Source organism: Kryptolebias marmoratus, linkage group LG22 (genome assembly GCF_001649575.2).
Source record: "Kryptolebias marmoratus isolate JLee-2015 linkage group LG22, ASM164957v2, whole genome shotgun sequence".
Classification (NCBI taxonomy): Eukaryota; Metazoa; Chordata; class Actinopteri; order Cyprinodontiformes; family Rivulidae; genus Kryptolebias; species Kryptolebias marmoratus.
This window is the reverse complement of record NC_051451.1, coordinates 27146902-27163045: the sequence shown is the minus strand read 5'-3', so window position 1 is coordinate 27163045 and position 16144 is coordinate 27146902. Positions and strand designations below refer to the sequence as shown.

General features: G+C 42.6%; 1 long non-coding RNA gene across 1 annotated transcript; it reads left to right on the top strand.

Moving 5' to 3' along the window:
• The first annotated feature begins 13380 nt into the window (after positions 1 to 13380).
• Positions 13381 to 15246, top strand: LOC112450771. Its single transcript, XR_003039454.2, has 3 exons — positions 13381 to 13550; positions 13875 to 14061; positions 14156 to 15246. It is a non-coding gene; the product is annotated as an uncharacterized LOC112450771 (long non-coding RNA).
• Positions 15247 to 16144: the final 898 nt, after the last annotated feature.

Sequence of the window (16144 nt, the reverse complement as noted above, 5' to 3'; positions counted from 1 at the left end):
TTTGGTGAGTTGTTTCCAATCTGAAGACCTGAACACAAGAGGGCGCTCTTGTCTCTTCGCAGGCGGCGTGAAGCTTTGCTGAGTGAAGTCATGATAAAATCCATCAGGCTTCTCAAAATAAAAAACACACACAAGTCCAAATCATGAATCGAATTCAGATCCAGACTTAAATCCAAAAACTTTCAGCTCACTCACATTCAGAAGACGTGATGCTTGTTTTTTGTAAATGTTTTTATTTTTCAAAATATTTATCTTGATTTGCAAAAATTTCTCTCCACAGAAACACTTTGAGATTTTTTCAGTTCCTTCCTTCTGTTTGAAATCTGCTTCAGTAAACCTTCTTTATTTTTCTCGTTTTGCTGACTTTGCCAACATTCAGTTGTGTTTACTAAAGTTTTGCTCCTTTCAGCTTTTTCCAAGTCTTCAGAATTTAGTTTAACTTTAATAACTTAGTTTCAGCAGCTTCAGCAAAGTCATTCAATCCTCAACGTTGTCACAGAAAGCACAATTATTCTAGTTTTAGTATTATTCCTCAGGTGGAAGAAAGAGGTCCTGGTAATATTTTTGTCGTGGGGGTTAATCGACGTGTCCTTTCTAAACTCGCACCACGGCTCCTCTCGAAGGGACTGGAGGCCAAGCCGAGGCCATCCAGAGTAAGTGAAAAGCTGCTAAGATCCATTTTATTAAGTGTTTCTTTAATGATCCTCTTTTGATTTCCACCCAGGTAGACTGAATTTTAACGTTCAGTCATTTATCAACCTGTCTTAAAAGTGAATTGGTCCCCGCATGAGCCACTTCCGCAATTAATTACTTCTTTTCTGCTCAGGAGGAGGGCCAACAGCTGGCCTCAGCTCGCTGCCCAGGTCTAACCGTTTTCACCCTTTTCATCGCCTCACATTTATCCATTGATGTGCATTCTGTTTCTTCCCTCTGCCCCACACAAAGAGAAGAAAAACCGTCTGGAACACGCAGGCCTCACAGCTAACTCGCTTGTGTTCCTTTTAATGGCCCGCTGAATGAGTGCCGGAGAGCCGTTACAGCCGGGTCATCAGTATGCAGAGCCTCACGACAAGTTTTCTGCCACCCAGTTAGCTCTGATAGCAGCTCCCATCCAGCTACCCTCACTTGATACTTCCATTTTTCACCTTACTGCTTCTTTTCAAGCGTTTTCTTTGACACCGAAACAAAACTGGCAGCTCTCACCGCACCACCTCCGCTAATTTCCTCGAGGACTTGTTTCCATCTGCTGCTTCACCTCTCGGTGCCTGCCTCCTCCTGAAGCGAGATTCAGAAACACAAGACGGAGTGTGGTGAGAGCCAAAGCTGTGAAGGAGCAATTATGTTGTTTTTTTTTTTCAGCAGATGGAACTCGCTGATCTTCACAAGATGAGACTCGACAGCTCAATGCAGATTTTAATGTGCAGCGGTCCGGATTTTTATCATAAATCTTTTCTGTTGTAGGTTAGCTGCTGTGTTTGGGATCATTGTCCTGTTTGTCGGACAGATGGCCTCACATCTGACTCCAGAATCAGCCCAGACCATCAGCCCTCCACCGCCGTGCTGTTAGCTGCAGTGCATTCTGGGTAAACATCTGTCCTCTGGTCTGGTTCTGCTCCAGAAGTCTTGAACCTAAGTCAAGCTGCCATATTGTTTTTAGAGAGAAGAGGCTTTCTGCTGCAGTCCTTCAGACAAACCATGACCTTTGACCTTTACCCTGCAAACCGAGGCCTGTAGAGGCTGAGATGGAGCTCATTTCTCTGAGCTTCGCACGGTCTGACCTTCGGGGTGAATTTGCTGGGACGTCCACTCCTGAGAAGATTGGCAGCTGTCGTAAATGTTTTCTACTTTCCTCTCTGTAGAACGATGGAATGCAAAAAGTTTTGAACTGACCTTTGACCCCTCCCAGACTGATGGGCAGAAAACGGGTGCTTCTGAACCTCTGAGGTCCTGAGGAAGCTGCGAGTCTGGATCCAGTTTTTCGCTCCCAGCTTGAACGTTTGTGATGGGACCTGTCGGGTGTTTTCGTACAGATGAGGTTAGAATCAGTTTAGAACCTGGTGAAGAGCAGATAACGTCCTGATGGAACTGAAAGAGGACGGTGTTTCTTCTCCATGACTGGAAATAGTCTGTCTGCTTCAGGTCTCCAGGTCTGCTGCAGACAGATGGAGGTTTACAGGCTCACTCAAAGCCCACTCCGTTTTCCCCTCCTTACTTATGATTCACTCTCACCTCATTTATTTTTCATGTAATTATCTTACCTTCCTTTGTTTCCCTGTCAGCCTCCCCACAGGCTTCTTTTGTGAGCCACGCCCCGGGTGGTGGAGTAATTGGGTGAATTGAGCCGTTCATAAATCAACATGTTCAGCTCATTCCGGAGATGGGTGCTTTTTAACTTTTATACTTTTCAAAATATTTACCTAAATTTACTAATATTTTCCCCATTAAAACTTATTGAGATCTCTTTGAAACCTGCTTCAGCTGATTGGCTCTTCTTTAGTTTTCTTATACCTGCAGCTTTTAGCTAACTTTCTGCTACTTTAGCTTTTTCCTGCTGTTTTACTCCTTTCTTTTACCTTTATGTTAAAAATTGGGACGTGTTCTGGTGCTTTAATTGTTGCTCACTTTTTCACAGGTCCTAAATCTCAGTCGGCTGTAAATGAAATCGGAGCTACGTCAGGGTGATATGGGTTTCTTACCCACATGTCCTTCTTCTCACCCACATCTGGGGGGGGGTGGGGGGATTGCTTTCTGTCTCAGGGACCCAGAGGTCCTATCTCATCAGTTATCTGCAGCGAGCCACTCCTTGGATTGGGGAGACATCATTCCTCTGGCTGAGCTTCCTGTTTACCCTGGAGGACCGAGAGGTGCTGAGGCCCCGTCCTGGGGGCTTCAGGTGATGTTTACGTTCAAGCATTTAGGCCCCCAGCTTTTATCTGATGTCATGTTGTTCAGCAGACCGTGCTCTTACTTAACCACAACACCACAAAGCTCTCATTTATACCAGGCAGGAATACGAGGGGATGCATTAACAAGTGATGATAAACTCTTATCGGAGCCCAGTTAACCACTTGTGGACAGGAGAATCTTTTTTAAAAACTCCGGTCTTGTGGCTTGATCTCAGTTAGATACCGTCTGCTCTGTTTGTTTGTTTCCAAAATATCTCATAAACCACGGAGCAGATTTTAATGAAACCCTCAGAAAGTAATCAGTGGGAGTACCTTTACATCTCATTCCCCTTTGGAGTCAACCCAATTCAAGATGGCCACCACAGCTAACCTACACAAAAATGACTAAATCAGTCTGTGTTACAAATATTGAGCTAAAGCCTGGTGTGGTCACCCCCAATGCACAAGATCTCACATAAGAACATTTATAAGGTTTGACCAAAATGGCTACAATTCCGTTTTTTAAAAAACAAGATGATTTTAGTTTAAAACTCTTGCATAAAGGGGCGACATGCATTCCTTCAGAGATTGCATATTGCTCTTTATGTGTTTGAGTGGCTGCCTGCGCAGTAATAACAGCGAGGTCCTCCTGAGGTCCTCAGAGAGATTAGAGCCTGGGAAGGCTGCAGCCATTATGAAGGAAATGACCTTTTATGCGGCGGCCAGGTCCAGGTCTGAAGACACAGGTGGTGTTCCCTTTCATCAGCAGAGACAGTGGAAGCCTGGAGAGGATGTAAGGGATACCTGCTCTGCAGCTGACCCACTTCCTGTATTGTTGGCTGTGAATATGTGTATATATGTGTGTGTGTTTGACCCTGAATCTAATGTAACCATGAATATGTGCTCTCCTGTGAGGCTGCATGTTTTTGTTTCAAGTCAAGCAGAGTGTTTGCTTCCTCTCCATGTAGCAGACACACTGGACCTTTGTGTGTGTGTGTGTGTGTGTGTGTGAGGGGAATGCTGGAGCAGTGAGCTGCTTGGCTGCGGCCCGTGCAGGCCTCCTCTCCTGGGGATAAGCACGTGCAGCGCTGCCATCAGAGAACCGGGTCGAGGCCCGGGCTTACAACAGTTCTTCAGGGGAAACATCCACTGTTCTGTTCGGTCGAGAAGGCAATCAGTAACACGGCAGTCACATCTACACCCTGCAGCAGCCTAAACAGCTAAAAGCTTTGATTTATTACCACACGTCTGAAGCGTATTCGCTGGAGACAAACACATGTTTCCTTATTGAATTCCACAAATTCAAGTCTGGAAGGTATGAACCTACAGCAGGACGATAAAAGGACGAGAGTTTCTGCAGGTCTTAAGAAGTAAGAAATGGAATAATATAAACTTTAGGCCTCAAAAATATGTCCAGATTCTTCCATTCGGTCTTAAAATTCATTTAGTTGCATCCTTAAAAGTTTGTTCATTCATTGCTTTTTTCAGCAACTTTTTATTTTTTATTTTAATACACTCTCAGTTAATTTGTTCTGTGTTGTAGTTCTGTCATAAGATTTTAGATGTTTTTAGACTGTAGCAAACTACAAATCCCATCATGATGCTCTGCTCCTGACACTGGTTTGTTGTAGTTTTATCAAAGATTTGGATTAAATTTTCATTAAAAGCAATCAAATGTATTGCTTTGAATTAAATTTTAAAATGTCTCTTTTCTTTGCAGTTCATGTTGGTCTTAAATTTGAATTATTTTGGTTTTTAAAAGATCTTTAACAGTCTTAAATTTAACTAATATTTAACTTGATTTTAAAGTTTTTCCTGATTTATTTATGTTTTTGCCAAAATGTTGCTGTTTAAATAGTGTTGTTGTTTTTTTTTAATTAAAAGATGATTTTCAAAATGCAACACTAAGTTCTTTGTTAGTGGAAGGTTTTAAGGTTCATTTGATATCAAAATAATATTTTTTTAATATTTGTGCATAAACTAATTAAATAAAAGCAGCAGTTCAGATCTTCTTATTGTCATTCCACTAGGGGGCAGCAGAGACCTTAGGAATGACAGATGTGCTGGAGTTTACAGATCTGGGACCAAAGTCTCCAAACAAGTTTTCAGATAAACTTTACACAGAAAAAAATATCTAACACCCTGTAGTGTAGCTGCAAGTTATAAAAGTAGTAAAAAAAAGAAATTAATAAATAAAAAGCCACTTCATAGACCTCCTGCAGCTGTCAGTTTGATAAAAATCAAAATCTTTAGTTCAAAATTTCACGAAACTTTACTATTTAAACCTTAACACTACTCTCTGTTTTGCATTACAAAGTTATTTCTGCACAAATATTAGGAAATTCCTGCTGGAATTGACCCCAGGCTGCACCGGACGTGCTACAGCTAGCTGCTGCAGCTGCTGTTTGTGCTCACAAACAACCACAGATTTCCATGCAAGTTATTGTGCATTTTGAAACCAACAGAGATGTAAAAGTTTGATGAAAATGCATTCACGTAACCCAAATGAAATTGTTGGTATCCACAACAGGTAAGATATTAATTGTTTATAACTTTTCTACTTCAGAGCATTCAGAAGTCTCAGAGATGACAGCTTTTTCCTCAACACATTTCACATTTCTTCAGTCAGTTTTCCTCAAACAGCGATAAGACCGTCAGTCCTTTGTGTCGGCTGCTGGTTGACGTGAGCGTGAACACGTCTCAGGCTGACAGACAGCTGAGCAGGAAGTGCAGGTCCATTTTAAAACACCTCGCAGTGTTTGTGTGTGACGGCGCCAGGTTCCCCTCGTATCACCGAGAGGATCTAACATCGCCACCACTGAATGTTGTCTGATCTCCGAATCACTGTGGAGGCCGTACCACGAGGCTCACAAAACAATCTGTGTAAAGAAAACTTGCCAAGCTGACTCTCAGAGGCCGTCGTTCTGGTGATATTTGATGCGACGCAGCTGGAAGAAACGCTGGCATCAGACTGGAAACGCATGACATCAGCCTCAGCTAAAGTCTGACAGACGGGGAGAAGAAAGAGGCTGAAGGGTTGGAGTGATGAGGAGGGGGCAGGATGACAGAAGAAGTGAAAGGAAGGCTGGGGGGGGCAGGAGTTCTGTAGATGTAATCCTTTCTGATGCGCAGGTCAAGCTGCCTGCTGCCTGCTGAGGAACAGTAAACATGAAGCTAGCATGTTGGACTTTTTACAGGCTGGAAAAGAACATGAATGGTTTTACTTTATCGCCCGCCACCTCTGTGTTTGTATTATAAGCAGCATATCTCATGAACCGATGGACAGGTTTTAATGAAACTCAGGAAGTTGGACGAATTTTTGGAGTCAACCCAGTTCAAGATGGCCACCTTGATCTACACAAAGATGGCTACACCTCAATGAATTCTATAGACACTGAGCTAAATGTTAGTATGGTAATAGCTGAGAGTCATTCCCAACACATACTCTGAGTTTTATATTGAGGTTTCATTAAAACGGCTACAACTCAGTCATTTCCCAACATGAGATTATCTTTGTCTGACACTCTGGCATGAAAGGCGGCGGGTAATATGCATTCCTTCAATTCATGCTAGGCCTTTAATTTAAAGCAGAAATCTATGAAGCAACTCTTGACTCTTGGCTGAACTACAAACATGATTATTACAGTACTGCAGGTAGTTTTATATGTCTGAGGATTACCAGGCATCCCCAAACATAAAACCAGGATTATCACTAAGATAAAACCAAGTTTTTAGGTCTGATGGTGGGATCTCTTTAAGCAGAAGCTGCACCCTCGTGACTGTTTTTGCATTATCAGCGTTTTGTTTGAAAATCAGGGGTTAAATCAGATAATAATCCAGTGATGTTCTGCCTGAGTGGTAAAATTAGCATGAGAGATCTGCACGATTCTGGAAATCATCCATGGCATTAGTCCGATCACTGGTCTGTCCTCTGGGACTCAGTCTGCCATGCAGTCCCATGCTGAGTCTGAGGGGGGGTTCGAGCCGGACCCTGAGGCCACGCTGTGACTCGATCCAGTAATGTCCCCTTCTTCTGCTTCACCCATCAGCTCTTTGGGAACCCCTAATCCCTGCAGCCTTGGAACAACTCCAGCTTCAAGTCCCTTCAAACGTCCTGCGTTATTAGATGCTATGAATTACACATGGANGGGGGGGGGGGGGACATGGCAACTAGCAAACAGGGCAGTGATAAATCTGAAATAATGAAACAGGGCTGTAAGTGGAACCAGGAGGGCTCCACTGAGCCACAGTCAGAGAAACCCGATAGGCCTGCAGAGCTGCTGGAGGCCCGGTCTACAGGCAACAGCTCAACGTGGAGCTCATTCCTCCTTTTCACAACATTATGGGACAGTATGTTAGTGGTACTCATTATGAGGTTCCTGTCATGTTCTTTATCTCCTCACCTTTAATGAAGATCTATAACGTGTGTAGCTGATGGCAGGTAGAAGGTAGAGCTCACAAACGATGGGCTGTTCGCCTTTGAATTCCTGATAAGTTATTGCTCCAGACAGGAGGAATAAATGACTTAAAGAAGACAAAAGTTCTGCTGTCTTCACGATAAGAACTCTTCTGTCAGTTCATGCAGAGTAAATCTATAAAAGAAAAGAGCTTTGTGGATTTTTTTTAAACTCAGGACTTTCCTGCTTTAATTTCCTGCATGTGTCACAGCTCTGAGTGTATTTTGAGCCTGCTGAGGGGGGGAGGGGGTCTCAGCGCTCTGCAGCCTGCATACAGGAGTGATGTATGGAGTCTTTTTTTTTTTTTTTGTGCCATAAAGTTGAGCAGTCGGTGAGACTGATGCCCACATAGATATTAAGCTGAGCAAACAGTAATGTGTCCTGTGTGCACCAAATTCTGCCTGTTTGCTTGTTTGAATTTGCACAAAGTATGGCAGGCTGTTTTACCATATAATAAGTCACACTCCTATCTCTGTTTACTAGTTTAGGTTTCAGTAATAGCATTTCTCCTGGTCACAATAACATGATTACTAGTCGAGGAGTCTAGTCTAGTCTGGAGCTCTAAAATGAATAAAAATCCAAGCTTGCCATCTAAAACTATGATTTTGAGAAGATCTTTAGAAATCAAACGAGCTTAAAAAAACTTTCTGTTTCCTGTGCTCCATTGTGAATGAAGTATGAGTTTGTGAGATTTGACAAATTGCTGCATTCTGTTTTTATTTACCTTTTATACAACGTCCAGCGGTTATGGTCACGAGTCTCTGCAACTTTTAATTTGTGGGTCGAAACAGAAACATTTAGGAATCACTGATCTAAATATTTCAGCTGATTGGTGCACGTGTGGAGATGAGTCTGAAAAAGAAACAAGCTTTGTGTGTTAAAAAAGGGTGGAGGGGGGTAAAGTAAAGACTGAATAACCAGCTAATAAAGTAAGTGTGGGGGTGGGGGGGTGAAAAGGATTCGTCTCGTCTTTCGCCCCCTTCACCACGGGTTGTCATCGAGGGTGAATTAGTTTTACGCCGCGGCGAATGCGACCAATAAAGGTCCATCAAGTGGTCAGTCCCTGCCCCCCCTTCCTGCCAGTGGAAACTGTAACGGCCACGGTTTAGCAGACGCACACGGCTCGAGTTTCAGCCCTTTTGAAGTTTTCATCGTCAATAAATTGCCAGATCCAGCAGATTAGTTAAGTGTTTTTTGGCTTCTTCTTATAGGAGCATCTTTGTGTGCAGAAGAGGAAATGGATGTTTTCAGATTTTTACGTTGACTTTTCCAGAGTAGAGCGCTGACACGTTGAGCAATTCCTCGAAGGAATGCATATCACCCGCCACCTTTCATGCCTGAGTTTTAGACTAAGATGAGAAATGAGTTTTACCGGTTTTGGTCAAACATTTAACGTTAATTAATGTTTGTCATGATCTGTTATCACAGAGTCTGTTGTGAAGGACTATTAGCTACTATTACAGCAAATGTTAGCACAATATCTGTATAATTATCTGTCTTATAACCATTGTTTTTGTTGCTAAGGTCAGTTGGCTGTGGGGGTCATCTTGAATTGGGTTGACTCCAAAATTTAGAGCTACATCCAATTCAGCTACTCTGACAGATGTCTCCAGATGTGGTTCGAAGCTCTAAAGCTACTGTTAAAATCTGCTTATGTCACATTGAACCAGAACAATCCATCAATAGAAAGTTGGCTCTAATTCATTCTGCATTTAGCTGATATCAGTGTTTGGGCATATCTCAGGCTAACACTTTGACGGACACAGAGAAAAGACCTGTTCTCCACCAAACTAATCGCTCCACTTTATCCAATCACACAGTCCCTCTGGTCCGAGTCTTTTCCCCGGAGGAGGGGGAGTAAAGGGAGGTGTTTGGGCTGATAACCCCTCTCCATCACTCTGACGCGAGAAAAGAAGCAGCGTTAAAGCAAACAGAGATGCAACCCCGGCCCTGGAGTTGGAGGAGGAGGAGGAGGGAGATGAAGAGCAGCTGCAGTAACAGCATCAGGCAGAGGAAGAGGGGGGGCTGATAAAGAGTCGGAGTGAATGATGGAGGTGTAGCTTGGTTATCTGTTTGACCACATGTTTGACAGATGCTTTTTTTTCCCGCTCTTACTATCATTTACCCCGTCTTATGATGTCAGTTTTACTGTGGCGCCAACTTGTTATCAGGCCTTCCAGGACCCCCACAGATTTGTGCACATGTGGGTTATCATCAGTGTGTTTTACTACATACCGACGCCATGACTCCACTGATTTGCACAGATAAAATAACTCCATACTACTACGATGACAACTTGACTGTTAGCAGTATTACAGAAATGCAGCTATGGTCCAAATACAGGGTGGCAAAAGTAACAAATAACTCCTCAGCTATAGGGTTTATTTATCAGGACATCCATCCATCTATCCTCTGCTGCTTCTCTGAGACCGGACATGGGGGGGGGAAAGGTTTAAGGAAAGATTCCCTGACCTCCCAATCTCCAGCTACGTCCTCCAGCTCATCCAGGGAGACTCCAAGCGTTCCCAGGCCAGCAGTGAAATATATATATATATATATGTATCTCCAGTGAGTCCTGGATCTGGCCTGTGGTCTCCTCCAAGTGGGGAGATGCCCAAACCACCTCTGGCGGCTGTGGATCAGTGGTAAGAGCAGTTGTCCTCCAATGAGTGAGTTGGAGGTTCGATTCCTGGCAGCAGTCACATGTTGAAGTGTCTCTGAACCCCTCATTGCCTCCGATGTGCCCCATCGGTGCAGAAAGCACTGATTAGACTTCATAGTCAGCTTTGCAGAGATGTGAATGTGTTTGAATGTAGGTAAATGAGGGCACAGATTGTGTTGTAAAGTGGCCTGATTGGCTAGAAAGACGATAAATAAGTACAGTTCATTTAACTGGTTCCTTTCGATGTAGAGGAGCAGCAGCTCTTCATCATTTCACCAGTCTGGGTCTATTGGAGATGAAAATTGAGAGAAAATAGGCAAATTTTCCATTGCAGTCTCGCTGAGTGTTTGTGACTTTACTGAAAAGCCAACACACCTGATCCTGTCCTCAGATGAAGCTTATTTCAGCTCGTTCTGTCATCACACAGATCCACCCATTCATCTTCTGGATTATGTATCCTTTCTGGCCTGGGAACACCGTGGGATCCCCCGAAGGAGCTGGAGCCTGTCGATGGGGAGAGGGATGTCTGGGTTTCCCTCCCGGATCTGTTGACTCTGCAGCCCGACCACAGCAGAAACTGGATGAATGGAGTTTCATTAAAATCTGTCTGCTGGTTCATGACATCATTTGGTAACAGAGACAATGACATGATCACCCAAAAAAGAACAGCAGTCTATGATTTGACCACTTCTTGTTGTTTTTTCTGCCTTTACCTTCATTTAAATCCCACTGATGTCAATGTAACACCAGCATGTAAAGATTGATGTATTTTCACACACACACACCCCTCCCCCAGCACTGCCTTAAAGATGTTTTCCTAAAGGTAAACTAGTCAGTGAGAGTGTTTTTAAAACTTAAACCAGTGAGAAAAGACTGAGTGATGTGTTCAGAGGGATGGATAAATATTTAATATTCCAAAGCAGCGCTGAAAGATCACAACGAAGCCCAGATTGCATGTGAAGCCTAAATGAGGAAAAATAAAAAGTAACATCATCATTTTCCTCCCCTTTGTATGGATTTGTCAGATTTCAGCTTCAAAGCTTTGGCTTCTAACACTTGGCGAACATGTTGTTGTTTCTCTGCCCAGATTTTGTTTTCAGAGAAATAATTGTTCCATCTGAAGGGCTGTGCGACATAAACTCTTTTTAAGTTTTAAACTTTTAAACTTTTTTTAAACTTTTTTAAACAAAGGCGGCGCAGTTCACGGTCTGTGTCTGTGTGTCTGATTATTTCATGAACCACTGAGTGAATTTCAGTGAAACTCTCAGAAAGTAAAAACTGATACACATCTACAGCTGATTAACCCAATTCAAGATGGCCACCACCACCAATCAACTTTACGAATAATGACAGCTATATCTCAGTGAATTTTACAGAGACTGAGCTCAAACTGGGTATGGTAGTAGCTGAGAGTTATTCACAACACATCATGTAAGGTATCACATGAGACGTCGTTTTCAGGGTTTGATATGAAAGACAGCGGGCGATATGCATTCCTTCCAGGGCCTTTCTGTGGTAGTAGCTGAGAGTCATTGACATTACAAACTCCAAGCTTTCTGTTTTCTTCTTCTTCTTTAGCTCTTTTGTTTCTTTCCAGACCTGCTTCTCGTCCTCACATTGTGGGTCGGTGTTAGCCTCAAATGCTAATTTTTATGTTTTTTAAACTCTTTTTGTTTTTTGTTTCCAAACCGGAGGACGTCCTCCCCGAAAACCTTCCTATAAATTCAGCTGCTGAAGAACAATAGATGTCTGAAGTTTTCTACATGGAAGTTCTCCAGAAAACCGTTTCCAAATCTTTAAACTCGACTCTTACAACCGTATTGTTTCCAAATGTGGGGGTCTCCAGGTCCCCCCTCCTTTCTGTGCGTCTGTTATTGCTGGAGAATCGGGGGTCAGCACATGCTTTTAATCAGGCTCTCTCTGGCCTTTCCAGACGTTCGCTCGCTCTGCGGCTCTTCGGCTCTTTCTGCCTCGGCCCCTCCCGGCCTCCCTCTGCATTCAAAACTTGTAACTTGCTTTGGGGGACACGGCTCACTGGTTCCACACTGTGGAAGAACAGCGGCTCACACAGAAACACACAGAACTCTCAGCAGTTTTGTCCTTGAATAGAAGTTTTGTTTAACGCAGCTCCAACAGTCTAAATGTTTCTGTTAAAGACTGAATTAGCTGTTTCTGTTTGGCTTCGTTCGATGTTGAAGTGGAGCTGTTCAAACTTTTCATTCATTCTTTTTATGTTACTCACAGATAAAATAATCTAATTTTACCAAGAAAAGAAATCACATATGTTATTTAATTAGAAATTATAATTACTAGACAAGACAACTTAATACTACTGTAGAGAAATGACTTTTTTTTCTTGCAGAAAAAGGAGCGTTAATGCAGCGAGCTGAAGACAAAGGGAAGAGATAAAATGAGCAAAATTGCTGCTAAAAGCTAAATTTATTTAGGGAAAATGTGGTTTCAGCAGATTCGGCTGAATGCTTTGTTTATATTGAGTGTGGACCCGCGTTTCAGAACTGAGTTCAGAGTAAACGTTTTAAAACTGGACTATTTGATTTCAGGATAACTTTTATTACAATACAAGCAGTTTAAAAACACCAACATATAAAAACACAAGAGGTAAAACATGTAAAATTCCAAAACAAGAATAAAAGTTATAAAATCAAATCAAACACAAACAATAAAACAGTTAAAAACATAAAACAATAAAAATAAAAGCCAACATCTCAAAGTGAGTTCAAACCAAAGACAGAAACATGTTGATTTCCTGTTTTGCAAAGCGTAAATTGTCTGTTTGTCCCGTTCCGATCTGTTGGTTTGATGCAGAATAAATAAACCTGACTTGATGTTTTTGACAGCTGCTCACCTGGTTTTCACTCATCCATCGCTCTGCCTCTCAGGTGACAGGTGCAGTGAAGAGCTCATTAGGATTTCATTACATGTTTGCATGGACGAGAGGAGCTATAAACCAGAGAATGTCCGGAACTTCTCGGCGAAGGTTCACTGATGGCCTCCAGGAGGGAAAACACCTGAGCCACACCTGACGTTTGGTATTAGGGAGGGGAGCACAGTAGCAGTGGCGGTGTTTCTGTGTAGCCCTGCAGGAAACCCTGGAGCGTTTCTTCCACTGACACCCACCCATACAATCCTAACATGTGCACAGACATACAGCTGCTGCCCGGCGTGACACAACAAGCAGAGACATTTCAAAACGAGCAAACAGGCAATTCCAAAGCTTGAATTCTCAAAAAAAAGACAGGTTAAGACATGAGCTTTAAAACTGCTCCTCCTCTGCATCCTGTCATCCTCCGAGCCTTTAAAGGCCTCAGACAATAGCTCCGCTGTCAGATTCAAGTTTGATTCCTGGCAACAAGAGTCCGTTAGAGGTTTGTTTTCTTGGGGAGCAGCTCAGCTGCAGTCATTAAGGCATTAAGTAGTTAAGTTAAACTGTCAAATGAGAACCAGGTTGTTTGTCACCTATGAAAAGTTTGGAGAACAGGAAGTCGATGAGAGCACATTATTCTTTTCCTGTTTATAGTTTATTCTGTAAGTTTTATTCTAATTAAACTACTTCTACGTACTTTGTGTTATTTTTTACATTTAAAACGGCTCGATAAGTAATAATGTGCGATGACTTTTAGTGTTTGTAACTTGTACGCGTTTGAATTATTTACTCGTATTTAAATTTTAAAAATTCGTAGACTCACAGACGCCTCATCTCCTCCTGCTGTTTTGTCTTGTTCTTTATTTTTCTTTTTTATGGGCTGGCTTTGGTCAGCGTGGGTGCTGCCAGATCTTTGCAGAGAACCGGAGGAGGGAATGAGACTGGCATTTTACAACTCACGTGTTGTTTTTATATTTTGTTTTCAGATTTGATCAACGTTAGTTCATGCATTTCTCACAGTGGAGACTCCTCCAGAAGCTCAGTTTTCTTTCCGTGAGCGGCCATCTTCTCATACTTTCCACCCAAAAAAAAACGTTAAATTAAAAACAGACAACAAAATGGAAACATCAGGACAATCAAAACCTTCAAACCCCCTGGCAGACACATCACTGGGTATCATAGCTTCGTGCTGTAAAATGATAATTATTATAATAGTCCTGTGAGCTGAAATAGTGTGGGATAGTAATAATCTCTCTCCCCACAACAGGAACTGCTGAGGTCTCTGTGCCAGCTTTCCAAAACCGCAGAGCTTGCACAACTCAAAGGATGACACGACAGAGAGAGCCGAAGGAAGGAAGGGGTAAATGATCCAGGCTCCCCATAATGTCCCAAATAGGTCCTCATAACGAACATGACCTTCAGGCAAAGTGACAGATACTCAAGCAATTCAAGAACAGGAACATCCATCTGACTGATTTGGTGGTTAAGATATGTATTTTGGCTGCATTTGACTTAAAATCTTCAACCCAGTCAATTCAAACCTTTTTTTTTGACAGCTGATGGTGGTTTAGGAGTCCAAAATGATGCCTGTCAGGGAGCTGAATGGACTAAAGTGTCTGCTGCGTGTCTTTGTGTTGACACAAATGAATGAATAAAGAAACAAGCAGAGAGAGAATTTAAAAAATATCTGAAAACAAAATATTTAACATCTAAATCACTCTGAAACTTTTCTCTGGCAGGTAGCATCTCACTGAGCAGTCGGCGACCCAAACTTGACTCAGTATTGTGAGAAAATCTGTAAAATTTCTGTTGCAGTCTGACTGAACATGAGTGTTTGCAACCAGTGAGCCATGCGGCCACATTTTGAGCAGCCAGTTTTTGAAAAACACGACTCGTTTTTGGGTGCACAGCTTGCAAAACGGTATTTTAGGCCATCTAATGGCTCACCTCAGCACACGTTAAATCCGCCCTGTCCAGCTGTGTTCCCGCCTCGGCAGCTGCCCTCGTGTTCATGATTTAAACTACTGGAGTACAGTTTAGACCTGACGACTTCATCATCTGTGTGGTTTTTAGACCTGGACATATTATCCGTCAGCAGAGATCTACAAACAGATTTGGAATCCCTGCAATGAAAATTTGTTGCACAAATATTTTAATTACGTTCAAAACTCAAGCCTGGAAACTGAGAACCATCACAAACACAATGACATTTTGAAGACTTCCTCCTGAACGTTGTTCACCAACCAGTCGCCCAGTGAGAAACTAGCTGAAAACGTTTACATCCTGATGTTTTTCAGTTTCTCTTTTTTGGAGACAAAAAAGGAGGAACCACTTCAGTCAAAATAAGCCAAATATACTCTGGAGAAATGTTTTACGGTCAGACGAGGCATTCTTCTTCTCATTGAGAAGAAGAATGCCTCGTCTGACCGTAAAACATGTTTGAAAAAATGTTTGAAAGCTTTCAGAGCTCAGAATGCTGTACCAGCTGTCAAGCATGGTGGTGGTAGCATCATGCTGTGGGGCTGTTTGCTGCCAGTGGTACTGGTTAAAATCAGTAAATGTACCCAGCAATTTTTGGTTTATTCACTGTAATATTTTTAAAGTGTGCATGCACAAATATTTACTCCAACATCTACTTGTAAATCTTTGTTTCATTTAGAAAAATGATGTATCGTTTGTGTCAGCAATGGGAGAAACTGTTAAATCCTTCACTCAGCTCTTTGACCAAATAAAATGATTAACCTGACTGCCTGCACGGTTTTTCTTTCCGGGTTATTGCCTCATTCTTACCTGCAAACGTGTCACACACTGGGAGCCAGACACAAACCTCATTTTGAGGGTTTTTCAGCAAAATATGTGTGAACATTACGAGCACGTTGCCAGGTTTGTGTCAACATTTCCAGTCCTCCCTCCGTGTTTAATGGCCGGGCAGTGAATCATCGCCATGGCGATGGCTAACCAAGCCTAAGATGGTGATGCACACAGGTGAACCCTTCCAAGAGAAACAAGGAGACTCTGACGTTTATTTAAAGTTCTCGCTCCCCTCCCTTTGCTCTGGTTCCTGAGAAGTGGGCTATGGTGTGACCTGGGGGTCAGTGTCAGATCCTGCTTTCTTTGTCTGCTCCGGAGGACTTTGGCGGGGCAACATTTGGCACCAAATGTGTGTACAACCTTATTGGAGTAGTACTGATCCTCACCAGGTGCTCTGGGTCAACATTATGTTCACTGTTAGTAAAACATGAACTTCAGACTGTAA